This window comes from Anopheles nili, chromosome 2 (genome assembly GCF_943737925.1).
Source record: "Anopheles nili chromosome 2, idAnoNiliSN_F5_01, whole genome shotgun sequence".
NCBI classification, from domain to species: domain Eukaryota; kingdom Metazoa; phylum Arthropoda; class Insecta; order Diptera; family Culicidae; genus Anopheles; species Anopheles nili.
In genome coordinates this window covers 64520301-64536496 of record NC_071291.1, presented here as the reverse complement: position 1 = coordinate 64536496, position 16196 = coordinate 64520301, and positions in this window count along the sequence as shown.

Genomic DNA, 16196 nt, shown 5'->3' with positions numbered 1-16196 from the left:
AGGTTGATGTGCATCACGATGCAATAATGTTGGTGTTTATGCAGCTGCAACGCGAGTTAACGGAAGCAAACACGCCTCGATTATACTTCGTGTTTTACCAGCGTTTTAAAATCATCTAACGCTCTGATTTGTTAGGCTTTAAGCAGACTTTCTCGACAAATTGCTAGAATTGAACAATCGCGCTCCGAATTATAACATTGTGTTTCATTGAATTAAAACCGTGCTAGAGTTCGCAAAGGTTAGTAGAAAAAAAAAAACGTCCCCAACACTGCCCTCAACGTTGACGAGCTGAAAATGTCACCTCCGCTGCAGCGATCGGTCAATGGCCGGAAAAAGTTCACCAGCACGTTACATCGCCCCAAAAACTCCGGACTCTAGCAAAAAAAAAAAAGGTAGCCAAGAAACTTTCGCCCACTGGCAGGTCAGGTTGGGTCAGGTTGGTTTTTGACCACCATCGGACAACAGGTCTGCTGCTACGGTGCGGTTGACAATTTCCCGATCTACGGTCCTATCGCAGGTTCAGAGATCGGGGGAAGCGAGTTTTACAACTCGCCGTCTCGGTTTTGCAACCAGCTGCTTCAGCTGGAAAGTTGACGGTTCCGTTGTGCGGTTCATTTGCATTTAAAATCGGTTGTAATTTAATTAAAGACAACCTCCCCCCCAAAAAAAAAGCTGCAACTCCATGATAAATCGTTGCTCGTTCGCTTTAAGATGGCGCGCAGTTGCGAAATGGGAGCGTTTTTTTTGCTTTGCATGTGACACCGACAATCATAAAGATGCACATTTTCCCTGAGCGCAAAGGAAGTGTGCGAATTTACATATCAAGTGCATTAAAAGCGCCGAATCATGCCGATAGGATGCTTTAAGATTCTGTCACTTCGTGTGTTCTGTAGCCGTTTCAGGCGGGTACCGTTAAAGGTGTTTTCCGAGAATAGAGCCGTAAATGCGGTTTGCTGAGCTTCCGGAAGCCTCTCGAGGATGCCATCGTTGTTGCACACCGTCGATGGTGGTGACTTCTCCTGCCGTTCCACGACCAAAGTCCGTACCCACGCCCGAAAGGCACCGAGATGATGGCGATGTTTATGCGACCGTAGTACGAGCACAAGGGTTAGTTCTCGCGCCATGTTTCGGTGCAATCGTGTCATGTAAACCGCGAACCGTGCCGTAGAAACGTCGTGCACGGTGCACAAATAAATTACCTGCCCGAAACCGCAGCCGGCACCACTTGACACACCAACACACACCTGGGTGACGGGACAAAGCGGTTTGTAGTGCCGAAAAATACGCCCCAAAGACGCTCTGCTTCGCTCGTTTCAGCTCGACACACTCTTCACCGGGTGCATCGATGCGAGACGAGCACCTTCGGAGAAAGCCCCGGGGGGAGTACTTTCACAAAAATGTCACCGTATTTACTCTCCGCTTAGCGTTACGGAAGGACGAAGGGGACGATATAATTCCGGGATTGCGAGCCAACGCCGTGGCTTATCCTGGAATAATGCGATCAAACGGTTCCCACGAAACAAAATGAAACTATACCGGGCTATATGCGGTCGCAAACGGTACGAACCCGCCGGAGCGTATCATGCACGTAATGGATTACGTTCAGCGTCGCGGGTGGAGCAGATTTTCCCGCACGCGAACTATCGAAGTGTAACGTCGTCCACCCACCGGTACCTGTTAATACAGCTAGAGGGTGGATTTTCGTACTGAAACCGAATGGCAGTGCAAAACAACACAAAAAAAATGGCACAGTAAATTGTCGCCCTTTCGAACCGGAACGGAAAGCGCACTTTCCACTTTACCCGAGGGTGGTTCCAACCTGCACGAAAGGACGACGAAGGAATTGTAGCTCGTTGTTGGGAGGTAATTTTGCTTGTCGGTTGGTCGGCGAGCTCGGAACATGCAACGTCTCCGAAAAGGGGTTTAGAATCCGGTTCGATCACGCTACCACCGGACGACGGTGCCATTATTAGCTGGCCCCGGGGAAAGCGAGCGTACAATTTTGTGCGGAAAATTAGATCAAAATCAGCTGCCCCGAGCAGCACCACTGCAGTTGGCGTACGGTTGGCGACCGAGTTGTTTGTTTTGGTCAAGCAGGTCCTTCGAGGGGTGACTTGGGACGTCCCACGACGTGGGTTGTTCGATCGTAATGAATATTGATTCCATTTCCACCGGGCGACACTCGATGAAAGGCTGCAAAGGCGGGTGGACAAGCGCTCGTGAGGTTGAAGCAACTGGTCGGCAGGACACGTGCGGGCAGTGTCTGAAACTCATCAATCTTCACGATGGATCGGATAGTGTAGGATGAAAGTTTGCCTGTTGGCTTCTTCGGTCGCTAGGATCCCCACCGGTTGCTGTGGTTAGGGGTGGGAAAATTGAGTAGCTGTTGCTACGGGCAACAGATTATGGGTACGTTTTTTTCTTGCTTCTTTGTGTGCGATAGTGTGTGATAAAATGGGGAGTTTTTAAGTAGCTCGGGGTGTTTGACTGAAGCTGAAGTGCCAACGGTCCTTACACGAAGGCCTCAGGAGGCTGCCGGATTTCCAATGCGGGTCATCAGACGAAACAAAATTTATTGACTTGATTAGTTTCAAACTGTACGCTCATTAGATATCATCAGTATCGTAGAATCCTTGGTGTTCTAGAATGGTTTACATTGTCGGGTTGTTTTATAACTTAAATTAGGGTTGAAAAGTTTTTTAAAAATTTGATGACTTTCATATATTTTTTGTTAATAAAGTTTCAAAGCTCTTGTTCTATGATCCTTTAGAATTTTCACTAACGCGTTGGTAGGGATATTATAAAAAATTGTCTATATATTGTATAAGAAAAAGCTTTTAACATTATATTTTTCTGAGTTAATTGCATATTTACTAGCAATCTTTATCATTTCTTTACCAGGTTTAAAAGATATGGCTATACTATATAAATACACTTACATAATCTGTGTTTTATATCCAAACAACGCCGGATTTACAGCTAAAAAAGGGTATTTGGATCTTCAAATAAAAAAGGATACCACAAGTATTTTGCTCCAAGCTTTGCCCTCCTTGCAGTTCCATTAACGATGTCAATCAATTCCAAGGTACACGAATTCGAGTAAACCCGAATTCAACTGCCAGCTGTAGAAGCATCCTTTGCCCACCTTCGAATCGAATCCACAAGTTGCAAAGCTAAAAATACATTTACCCAGCATCCATGTGTTGCTTTTTGGGCTCTCCGAGTGCAGCCAACCATCGTCACACCCGTCACAAATGGCTGATTGATGAATGCTCGATCACGGACTCGGTTTGACTCTGCTGCATGTCTCTCCTTGCGGGACAATAGTGTTTTGCTACCCGCTCATTCCACCCAACCCACGCTTAAAGCTGATTACAATCCCAAAGTCACCAGCAGAGCTGAGCAGCCTGCACGTGGTGCTGACGAATGCGGGAACGGTTTTGTTCCGCATGTTCGCTTTATATTGTTCCGGTGTTTTTTTTTTCTTCCCGTTTTGGTTTCCAACGACACAGAGGCAGAAGTAAATTTTCGCAACACATTAGTCGGTTGACGGGTGGGTTGGAAATTCGGAGAAGTCGCTTTACCGCGTGGGTTGCACCGTGACGCGGGGTTGCCACCCGCGGTACGGGGTAATGTTTTTCAAAGTGACGGATTTTCCACCATGTAGGGCATTTGTGCGCAGCTCCGAGCACAACTCAGCGGCAACATTACAATCCATCGGAACCGGCCCCCGCCACGTGAGGGCACCCTTCCTTACCAACAGGACGATGGCGCCATTGCCGATCCGTTAAATTACGAGTTCGAAAACATTTCAATTTGCTCGAGCGCTATTTTATTGGAAAAGTTTCCGCCGAGCCAAAAATCCACCCCCTGCTGGGTGATGGGGTTGATCCGGGATTCGAGGGCCGCCTTCCTTTTTTTTTCTCTCCATTCGCGCTGTTGTTGTTGTAAATGGGAATGAGTTGGCAAAGCCGTGCTGAAAAGTTCACCCGACCGCCCGGCGGCGACTGCCGATGCAATCCTTTTTGCCGATTTTCCCACCACGAAAGCCAGTTGCGTGATTGCGCTTTTTATTTCACTTTACACATCCACGACCCTGGCTGGCCGGAGCGGGGCTCTTGGCGATTGATTGATAGGATTAACGCGGCCGGTGGAATTTAAAGGTAATTCAATTTCGTAAATCAACACACACACACGCAGGCACGCAAGCACGTACTCGTGGGGGTGGCTTCCGCAGTTCCACCGGTCTGGTGGCCATTAACTCTTGCGTGCCACGCGTTTGGAAAGGTGTTTCCGTTCCACGCTGCCGTGATAATGGGCAATGTGTAAATTATGCCTTCCAGATGGGCTGTGAAATGCGTTCGTGTGGCTTTGGAAGATGTGCAAGCGGAAAATACATCTCAATTACTGATAAAACCATTGCTTCCCCGCGTGAAATGTGGTTTAATCACGTTAATAGTCGGTTTTAGGCATCTGATGAAATGCCCATTGATTGAATAAATAAATAGTCTTTACAATTGATTTTGATTACAAAAGGGAATGTCGTATAATTTTATCCAATACGTTATTTAACACTCATTGAACACCCATTTCAAATCAGAATCTCAATTGCTTTAATTCGCTAAATTATTTTGTGAAATTGTGGAAAACACTCCACACCGATAAAGGGTTTAGGCCTCCTGGGGTTTGAGTAGGCGTTGAAACAAAACTCGCACAATTTACGTCACCATGGCAGCGAGCTCAGGCAATTGGTTCCTTTTCCAAGTGCCTGCTGGGTTTGCGATGGTTCTGAGAAGTTTTTAGAGGTATTTTCCAACTGTTCGTACGTACCCACACTCGCGTAGAACGTTCCACATACGCACACTGAATGCAGCGTTAAGAGCGACCATTTAGTTTTCCCGCAATCCATTTGAGTTTTTTATGCGCGGCGTGATGATGTGAAAATTGTGGCACAGCCCACGTGTGGTGCGATAAATTGTCGGTTTTTTCGGGGTGAAGGTGAATTTCGAGTTTGTTCGAGCTATTTAAAACATGTAACACCACCCTGCTGCGTTAGTTGGCGGGTGGTTAATTGATTTATTTCCCACGTCGTACCCACATTAGCTTCGTTGGAAGAATGAGCATGTACCAGTTTATTTTTTACCCACCGCTCATTCTTTTCCAATACCAAATGGGGTTGGGTCACTCGGGGGTAAATCCAACAGAACCATGATTGATTAATAATCTCTCTCAATCGACACTAGCAGAAGGTTTGGTTGGTAGTTCAACCCTTGAAAGTGGCTGGGTTTACTCAGCACTTAACCTCCGAGTCTAGTCTCGTAACTTATTCCTTCGACAAATGGCACTGCATTAAGGACCACCCTGGCCAGGAGAACCACTCATTTCGGGCCAAGGGTGGTCTTAATATTGCACCCTGCTCCATTTATTCGCCCGTTCTTCGCACCATTTGCACCCAACTGCAGGCAGTTGCTGCAGCGTTGCTGCGCGCCGTGCTACGGCGCAAATATAAACAAAATCTAGCGAAAAAGGAACCACTATCCGGTGGGCTCCATTCACCCGTGGCTGCAATCGCGAGAAAGGCGAGTTGCATTATGCATAATGTATGCTTTAAGTACACCGGTACCGCTTCCAATTGCAGACACTGCGGCGTTGTTTGCTGGCGTCGTTGCAGCGCCCACGGGAGGCACGGAGTGATTATCTCAGCATCAAGGATCCCGGGAGCGGTCTTCTGGTGCACAGGTGTACGCTAATGTAAGGTCCGGGTGTCGTGCAATGGCACAGCAATACCGCAAATGCTGGTGAGCAAAGAAAATGAGATGGGAGAAGGAAAGACACACAAAAAAACACACACACACAGCCCCCAGTGGTGGAGGAACCGCCACGTGTTTGGTGCTTTAATAAAGTCTGCTTAGCGGTAATTAAAGCAAACGACATCAATTTTTAATCAACTGTTGTTGGTGGCGCACTGTGTCGTATTACGTTGCATTCGGTCGCCAGGAAGGGATAATGAAGTGGGAAACACATTTCGATGGCGATGACGGCGTTTGGGCGGCTTCGAATAAAAACGAACGTATGTGGGGCTGGGGTGCATACTTTGGATGCTTCATACTTACTAAAGGGTTGGTTTTGGCCTGGATTGTGTACAAATAAGTCGTCAACCTGCCAGGACGATGCGTGACTTAAGTGATCAGGAATAAAGGATTAATTCGTCGATATTCCGCTGGTGGCATGAACACTGATCATATTTATCAATTTTCATGGCTCTAAATACTCTTTTACGACGTTATTTGAAGGTGGAAATGGTGATTAAGTTGTTTAATATGTACAATTATATGACGATCTATATTTAAACGTTCTTAAGTGTGACGCTAACGCGTAGCGCTAACGCGTAACGCTGTGCGAGGGAGATGGCATGCTGGAAAGCGAGCGCGAATGCAAAATCAAAACAAAGCAAGAAAAGTCAAAACAATCCAGTTGCCTGGCGTGTGCGTGGTTCGCTGCTGCTCGAAGTGGACGGTTCTATCCAGTATATTTCACTGTAAGGCATGTGATTCTACAAAGAAAAAGCCGTCAAATAAGTGATTAACCTTTGAATCTATTAGAAGTGACTCTGCGGAGTGTTCAAATATAGAAGGCTACATCCTATTTCGCAAAGAAAAAGAAGCCTTGCGAGTGTACGGCCGAGCAAGCCAGTTAGTAAACAAGTGAGATGTTTAGTGAGTGAGCTTCGACGCATTGCCTGCAGAAAAAATACATGGTAAGATTTATTTGGCATAGCTTTAAGCTTTTTGTCTTTTTAACGCTCTGTGCATGTTTTGCTTCTTCGTATTTCGTTACTATGGTGATGATCGATGGTTGCTTCGTGCGTTGTGCTAGAAGTTCCACAGATCATGTAGTACATGCGAGAACTGTGTACCATTTTACGTATGAAAACGGAAACTCATTCAGATTTAGGAGGTCTCCATGAAGTGCCGACTATGTTGTCGGATACTAAGACTAAGTACGAAGGAACAAAAACGATAAGACTCGATTGAGAAACAGCGTATTAGTTCACGACGACACGAGCATTCGATTGTAGGGTCTAAACTCTCTGGGAGTTTTTTAGCGACGCGTTTTTCGGTGCATCTATATCAATGTGGGTGTATTCGAGTATGATGTAGAAAGGAGAAATATAACCTAAATGATTGTTGAGCTGAAGGACAGACCGTATATGCTAACATTAGCGGCATCCGACAGGATGCGATGGATAATGCATGCTTTTGGGAAGCCGGATTCGAGATTCACTTGCAAGGTGTTCGGCAAAGAACGTCAGTTCAGAACTAGGCGCAGAGGAACATAGCAATTGTGATGGCTGGATCAGATATTTCAATGTGAAGCTGCGTCAAGGGATCTAGCAAACTGTATGGCTATTATTGAACTGGATGTGTCACCAAGTACTGCTCAATCAATTTGCGGGTCACGGCAAAGCTTAATGAAGCACTGAATTTGAATTCTGCAAGTAAATTTGCTGTTCATACATCAAATACAAGTCAAATACATCAAATACATGTCATGTAGCGTACCCTCCTTTTCCATGCTCACAAAAGCTTTCGTAAATATAATACAAATACGCAATCCTGCAACCGGGGCAAATTTTACCTAGTATTATTAAAATATATCGCTGCATCAACATAGCACATACAGATTCATGCTATAAGCTGCCCACATATGTTAAGTATTGATTAACTTTATGTGCATCTATTTGAATTGTTTGAAACCTCATTACTACTGTTTCGTCAACTAATGTAATTAAAATCAATTGTTTTTGTGCAAAAGTTTTTAAGGAAACATGTATAGAAGATAGAGCTGTTAGCATAGAAGCATTTAGAAATACTGCATAAATTCTACAGTCTCATACACTCTCAATTATTTAAAAATAAAAGCTTCTTCAAATTGAGCAATGATGCAATCAACAGTAGTATTCAATACAAGACTCAATAATAATCAAAAATAGAGGACAAAAACAATTTTAATCATTTATTCCAAGGGTTTTTCTCAATTATACAAAGCTTTTAAATTATGTGCCAACTCATCGTTCGTTACTAGAAAATGTTTGTATAAAATTATAATCCAAAATGCCTTCGATTGTTCGCTAACCGTTGTTCACGCACGTTCCATTGTTCCATTGTCGATCGTCAAGCAGTCGACCCATTCATGAGCTTCTCCATCGAATGTCCTAATCAGTACGTCAATTGCATCAGCATCACCACAATGCCCGAGGGAAAAGGGCGCTCACATGCGTACCTGTGGGAGGGACATGAATTCACGGAAGCGTGAGCTCTTTCACGTGGTAATATGAAAATTTGCCCTCCTCCGTTCCACCGGCAAACCCTCCTGGGGAGAAAATCTCCCACGCTTAGAAATTGGATTACACGTTCATCATCGTTTCGAGGCGGGGCGACCAAAAAAGCGTGAGGACGATTTCCGTGCATTGTTTCGCAACTAACATGCAAACAATCATCGGCCCGCGGCCGTTTGTTTGCGTCTTCGCGGATCATAACTCCTCTAATTGTTTGGCGAAAAACCGCGTGGAAATTTACCGTCGCACGCAAACTTTCACGATCTGCGAGCCTACCGGCATTGTTAGCGGTGCGTTTGAGCACCCACCGGAAGGATCGCATGGGTGGCATTGGGTAGGACAGACGCGCGTACGCAATTAACAAAACGAGTTGACTTTGCTTTCTTCCGACGCCCTGCCACCGTTCGGTGCCATGTTCGGTCGGGTTTCCATGTAGCGTATCCACGGTTCCGCAGCCGGATGAGTTGCCTAGGCCTGGCTGGAGTAAACGCGCGAGTGTGTGTGTTTGTGCGTGCTCTTCCGGTACTGGCGGGATGGAACGCGTGGCAATCGGAAGCTGCCTTTGTGTTTTCCATTATAAATTAGATCCACCGCTGGCTTGCGGGAAGGCCGATGGGTGGGTGGGCTAATGGGATTTGGTACGGCTCGGCGCCCGAGCTGGATCAAAGGCATTGGAAAGGGTGGAGAACAACAACGTGAAGAGCAACAAAAAATATCGCTACATAAACGACTCCACGGGGGTAGCGAGCGGAATAAATAATACACACACCCACATACACCCACACGGAGGGCGCAGCCGGTGCTTGAGGCGAGTGGCGCGAAATCAACTCACCGCGGGAGAAATATCAAAGCAATTACAAGTGCGCAAATAACTTTCGCGAAAAGTGTCACACGGTGGAAAGCGGAAGTGGCCACCCAGCTAGGCACACGCAGGAAGTCGATGCGCGAAAGCTAAAGCCTTCCTGGATGGGGACGAAAAGACGCGCCAACTTCCCGACGGTGACGCTTTCAGCTCGAGGGCGCTTGCCGAAGCCGGGCGATATCTCAATTTGCAGTAAACTTGACAAAAGTTACACCTGCGACCCGATCGCTTGCTTGGTCGGGTTTCGATGGGAAGGACGCCCGCACTGCAACGAGGCGCCCGCCTGATGGTGGCTTAGTTTTCCCAGCACCAGAGCCACGCACTTGCTTCCGCCGACGTGGCTTTTGCGACGTTTCCGACGGTTAGCGGGAGTGTTGGTTAAATAAATTTACATGCAATTTTTTTTTGCGTCGGCTGAATCCTCCACGCTGCTTTTGGGGTTGGAAACTTTTCGGCGAATGTGCTATGCACCATGTGTTGCCGGTTGATGACGAAGCGAGCTTGAATGGGGTTGCCTCGCAAGTGCAGCGAAAAACCGAACCGATGGCGCTGTGGTAGAAGAATTTTGGGGTTCAAAAAGGGAAAGAGTGTGTTCCATTTTCACGGTTTTCATATAGTAGCTAATCGTGACCGCAACTGGCTATACTTATGGTATAATTATTTTCTGTTACTATTGCTTTTAAGTTACAATTTAATTTTTATTTTAAAGGTGAGAGAAGCCTTCGGCACAAAAAGGCAGAATATAAACAGTATGCGACAAATTTGAGGCAAATTGCTAGTCATTTGTTATGTTGAATTATGTGCAAAGAAGGACGTCAGTCAGAGCTTTTTTCTCGGATGAATTATCCTTTGTCGGATGAATGATACCGACGTTACATTGGTGTGCTGCATAAAATTGAGTTGCAATTTTGTAAAAAGGATTCCTAGCGTTAGGTTTGAATTCACTGGCATTGCATTAGCTTTGCGTTCATCAGACAGTTGTTTAATGCAATTGTGTTTCGATTGAATAAGCTCATAGACCGTAAATGGCTATGTCTTTTTGAATGATTCGCCGTATTATCAAGTTAAATTCATGAGAATTGAAGAAATCAAACAGCAAGAGCTCTGAAGTAAATTTTTCATGAAGAACTGAGATTCGTTTTATTTACGATTCACATGATCTTATGTTCACATATTTCTTGGTAACTTTAAGCAAGGAGCTTTGCGAACATTTAGCTTTTTGTACTATAATTTTTCGTGATATTTTCCTCGTCCACAAGTTTTTCAGTAAAATTTTACATTTTTCATGTTTTGCAAACCATTATAATTCTATTTTGCAAACCATATTCTTTGTGTTCTCCACAGAATGTAAATCATATGTCTGAGCTTAAAGTGAGGAAAAATATTCTTAAACTCCCAGTACCTTATCCAATTAAAAGCGCACTACTATCCAGGCAATAAATATTAATCGCCGTCGGGGTCGCCTGCCCAAGGGAATTGCTCCAAACTGGAGTGTTGCATGAAGCACGGTTTCGATACCGCGCGATTGTCAAGTCCGCGGCCATTTCATCAGGCCTCCGTGAATATGCTCAACGAGATCACCAACTGAAACTGGGTATCCTATAGATAAATTGAGGTTACTTTATCGGAGCTACTCGTCTCGTCGGTGGCTTGTTATCCTGAAAGGCTCGATGTGTGTGGTAAAATATTCACTCTAATGTGGGGCCGGCAAAAAAAAAACAGAAGACACCAGCAAACACTCACAATTTTCCCTCTCGGGTGACGATAGCCTTGGAAAGTATTGCTAGAGCAGCCTTCCGGATCTAGAACACCGCACGCGGACGGGCAGTTAAGGGACGTAATGTGCTCCTTGGGAGCTGCGGTAGCACTCGCAAAAGTACACAAGCACACACCCACACCCACACCAAACTACTCGAGCCGTTATCATTTCCGGGCTGGTGCGGTGTCGCTCGGAACGATTTTCCCGCGCAGTCTATTTGGCCTTGGCCGCAGCATCCGAGCTTGTTTGTGTCCTCCAACAGGTGAGTTGCATCGGACACGGCACCCCGGGGAGGTACGCTCTGGGCGCCAACCGGCAAACAGACCCAACCTAATTTGCTGTCGGGATATTATCTTATTTCATTTCCCACATGAGCAGTGCATCATGGGCCATTATGAGGCGACGGTACATTTACTGCGTTGCCCCGGTGGAGTCGCGTTTTCCGACCGGGCTCGAATGCAGCATACATTCGAGGATGTAAAACCCGAGTGAGGGACCTCGTTTTGGCGCTTGTTTAGGTGAACATCTAGAAGTTGTTTGGGTTGAGCTGATTGGTGGAATAAATAGGGGGAATTTATTTCTCCTTCAACCCATTTAATTTGAGCTTGATTTGAAGGTTTATCCGCTCGAAAAGGAGCAAAGCAGTACACCTGATATAAACGCTTTTCTTTTGTAGCTTCTTAACGCTAAGGAACACATAAAACGGTATTACGTCCTTTAGACAAAAAACTTCCCATATTATCCCGAGCTTCAATAGGTGCTTTTGAAAAAAGTGAACCTAAGAACGATAAACCCGCACGGAAGTTGTCCCTTTTCTCAAAGGTGTTAATCATCTCATTTCAATTAAATTTGGCGTTGAAGCGCAATAAAGCCGCCCGTCTACCGCCGAGCATGGTCGTAAAAGACACGAGTGAGAAGCATCGGAAAAAAAATAACCTCATCCCTCGTCAGATAACGGACCGTGAGAGATATGGCCCTTTAAGTCGACGAAAGGTGGTGGGAGTCCACCCAAACCCCATGGAAGAAACCTCAGCCTCAAAGCCAATAATAATAGGTCAAGCTTTGGCCAGGGTCTGGGGCGTTTATCCTGCCACCGGCTAGGGCCACCGTTTCGGGCACCGGAAAGTTGGCGAACGGCGAAGAGATAAACCATACGACACGATACGGCCCGTTACACCGCCCGTACGGGGAGAACTTTTCGGCACGAAGTTTTCACCCGGGGAAGTCCTACAGCCAGGTGGCAGCCCGGTTTGTATCGGTGGAAAAAGTTACGGACGGCTGCCGATGGCCCGGGCGGAGGCTAAATCATCACGGGACTAATATTTCTCCCCTCTTCAAACTGTCACTTAAAATTTTCCGGAAACTTTCAATCCTTCGCCGGTGTCCCGGCCGGTGGGTGGGACAAGGTCGACAAGGACACGGCGTGGATCGGTCGCCGACGATGTGTTCGATGGTTCAACTCGAGCGGAACAGCACGAAACAAGGACCGAGTTCTCGGGGCGCGAGAAACTTCCGTCCCAGGCGCGTCGGTCCCCGGGAAGGACACGAGGGACACGAGACAATAGGGTGTGGGCGCGACAACCGACAGGTATCTAGTTGGTGGTATCGTCCGTTCTTAGGAGCCGGAGCCGGGGCCAATTTGAAAGTGTCAATCCTCGTGTGCCGGTGTCTCGTTATGGCACCAATTAAAGTCGTCCGCTCATTACGATCGATCGGAGCCGGTTGAGTCCCAGCGCAGGGAGTAGGGTCTTTGACGTCTGGGAGACGAATTCCAGCGACAGTGTCGATGCCGAGGAAACCTCTCTCCGGAAGGCAATTCAGCTGGTAAATGTTGCACAGTTCACGCCACGAAAATAGCGCTCGCTGGAATGCCGATGCGATGGTCTGGTACAGCTCGTTAGGCGTTGGACATTCCGCCGGATGGAAAGGTGTTCGTGTCGCTGGAAAAACACGGCCTGTTGGATGCTGTGTTTTATTTAATGGGGCGGAGTTTTTTTTATTACTTTGGGTAAACGAAAAGATGTCGCCAGAGAATGGAAGAAGCTTTAACAACACTTTATGAACAATAATGGCGTTAATAAACCGTTGAAAGAGTTTCCTTGATAGGACTTTTGATATATGCCGCTTTGCAGTCAATTCTATCTAGAACGAGGTTCGGATGCTGGGTTTAGTTATTTGTTTCTGAACAATGCGTCGGTATTAGCTGAGCTTTTCTAGATTTATGAGTAATGATGTATTTAAAAAAATCGTTTTGATATCAATGCGTTGTGGGTATTTATTTGATAATTATTGAATCAAAGGACCAGCCATAAAATGACCTAATCGTTTATTCAAAATTCATAAAAATAAATAATCAAAAACTGCTATTACTTCGCTATCAACAGATTTACTTTATTTAAATTTATTTTCTTTACAAACATGTTCATTTGAATACTTCTATTACAAGCAGTTTTGTGTTTGAAAATCCCTGTCAAAGAAGAAAAGTTGAGCCAACCTTATAAAATAGAACCTATCCCAGCCCAAGTCTTTTAAAGAAAGAGTACAAATTGTCATCTTTATGCAGCTTCTTCCTGCAAGTCGCTCACAATAAATTCACTCCATCTGCTACGCTTTGCTTGTTAGCGGGAATGACTCAATCTTCAAAAACTTCGGCTAACGGCTAATAAAAAGAGTGAAAGCCCCTCCACTCATCCTCGAGATTGCGATCCGCCCGCAAGGATGCGCGCCCTCGATAATTCACCATTTTCATCCCCTCCCCAATCGAGGTGAAAGGCGGAGGCCACATAAGGCCACGCGAACGAACCGGAAAGCGCTACCACTATCGCGTGGCGCTCGTTTTCAATCGCAAAGCCGCAAATCTATTTTCCATGTTCGGCGCAAAAGTGCCAGCGCAAATATTTAGTCTATCGCGCACGGCGATATGCAATTTCGGTACCGCGTGCCGGAGTGCATCCTTCGCTCGTGGGTGTACCTTGCATGATGGGGGTGTGTGAGTTTGTTGTTTTTTTTTCTCCCATTCCGTCCCATTTGCATGGTTCCACGCGAGGAGCATGTCTTGCTGGCGTGCACTCACGAACATCGAGATCGTCATCACCGACCGTCGGTACGGAGGTCAATTGGGAGGAAAAGCGTCAGGCCACGTGGGAAACGGACGAAAGGAACCGATCGTCTTGTCTGCGCGTGTAGATCGGAGCAGCTGCTGGAAACCGACCAAGGATAGGGTAGAAGGTAGAAAAACATATCACGGCGCGCATTACGGCACCGGGATTGCTTGCCGGGCGATCCTAGAAGACGATGGGCGAATGAAAGCGTATGAATATTTACAGCACGCAAAGCACGGTTCTCTGGGCCGTTTTCGAGGAACGCGCAAGCAAAGCGCCGGGGAACGATGCAAAGGGTTTTGAAAAACACATTTAATTGGCTTATGACATCTGCATTTACACGCCGAGAGTGCCATATCGTGTCGCGTTGAATACCGGCCGCCGCTGTGTGAGCGTGGAAAAATCGAGCTCGAAAAATGTCCCACGCTATCATCCCGGGCTCGAACGAACCGTTTGAAGGATGCGAGCGGCGTTTCGTTTTGCGCTACCGGGGCGATTATGATATCACACCTTCGTTCTACGGAGCGACCTCTTGCCTCCGGTGGTCCCTGCCAGCCCTTTTGCTCATGCACCTACACGGCCCGGAATGTTAATCAACATGCCGGGCTGCAAACTCCACCTGCAGCGTTGGACGAATAGAATGCTCCACCGGTGGAGCGATTTCCACCGTTCATCGGGGATTAGTGAAGGGTTTTCACTGGAACACAACAACAACAACAGCAACAACAACAATAGCAACAGGAGCTGAAAAACACGCACACACAAATAACTCCATCCGAGGGCATTCCTGTTATTGCCTTCGTTCTGGATCTTTTTTTTTTTTCAAAACTCATTCCTTTTTTCTCAGCAAGCTATGGAATTTTTATTGCAGCAACAGAGTGCTTGTATGCCGTCCTCAGAACAGAAATGCTCCCTGGCACGAGGCGGCATAACAAATGAAACGGGAGTAAAAACCAAAGCAAAAAAAAAGCGCATGAAATCTCCGCAAAACCCCACGGTATTTGATTTACAAAGCAAGCGGGTTTGTATATGCTTCCCGGGCGTTCATTAGTTTAGATGCTTTTTTTTTATCCATTCTACGTTCCAATATGCCTGTGCTGATGCACTATCATTGTTGCGCCGCCGTGTGTGAGTAATAGAATTTGAGGCTTTAAATTGAACGCATGCGAAGAATTTGGCATGTTGTGTTTGCTCCAGCTTCCCGGTTGCGATGGTTTCGGAGAAAGAGACTTTTTTAAAGGATCTCTCGTACACATGCGAGTGAAATCGCAAGGATGCTTTCGTAGCGTTACGCTTCATCCCTGCATGTGATCCCAGGATTTCTTCGCCCGATCGAACGATAGCCATCGCACTGCAATGGGAGGCTTTGTGCACCGAGTTGACGCCTTCAATTTTCCCCACGACGCCTAGGGAAAACTTGAGTTTCTACCCACTGCACCGATGCACCGGAAGCGAGAGTGAACTCTTTATACACTTATAACTGCCCTCACGGTGTATGGCGGAAAGCCGACAGTGGGTGGAAAAACTCAACCACCACGGGAACCACCGTTGGATGGTGCCTTCCATCCGTGAATACCGAAGCCGTTGCCGATGGCATGTGATTTTGCGTTCAGAATGGCGTTTCCCAGGCCCCTTTTTTGCCCCTTTCACTGAACAAGGGAACGGCAAACTTTCCTCCCCTGGAACAACACACACACACGTGGGCATCCCCTGGAACCTTTCCCTGGTGGCATCGCGTTCACCCGGAATCGGCACGAGAACGTGGCAAGAAATTGAAATTTTGATCACAAAATATTCAATTTTTCTCCTTTACACTCGACACCGCGAGGGGTCGTAGGGCTTTGCCAAGGGCGCCCACCCCGTTTAGCCAACCAGCCAAGGCAGCACGAGAGAAGGCACAGAATCCTGTCAACCAGTGCCGCTTCCGGCGTGCTGGCGCTCCATTAGAATGCTTTACGCTTCCGGCGCCAGCAGCACCCCCATCATCATCATCATCGTCATCATCGGCATCGGCATCATCGAGCGGGACGAAGCAATCGTTGTTGCCGGGATCGGGAAGGACGAAGGCGCCTGTACATGATTTGGTTGGTTGATTTGATGCTTCGTTCGCTTGGCATTATTTCAAAAATCCCGCTC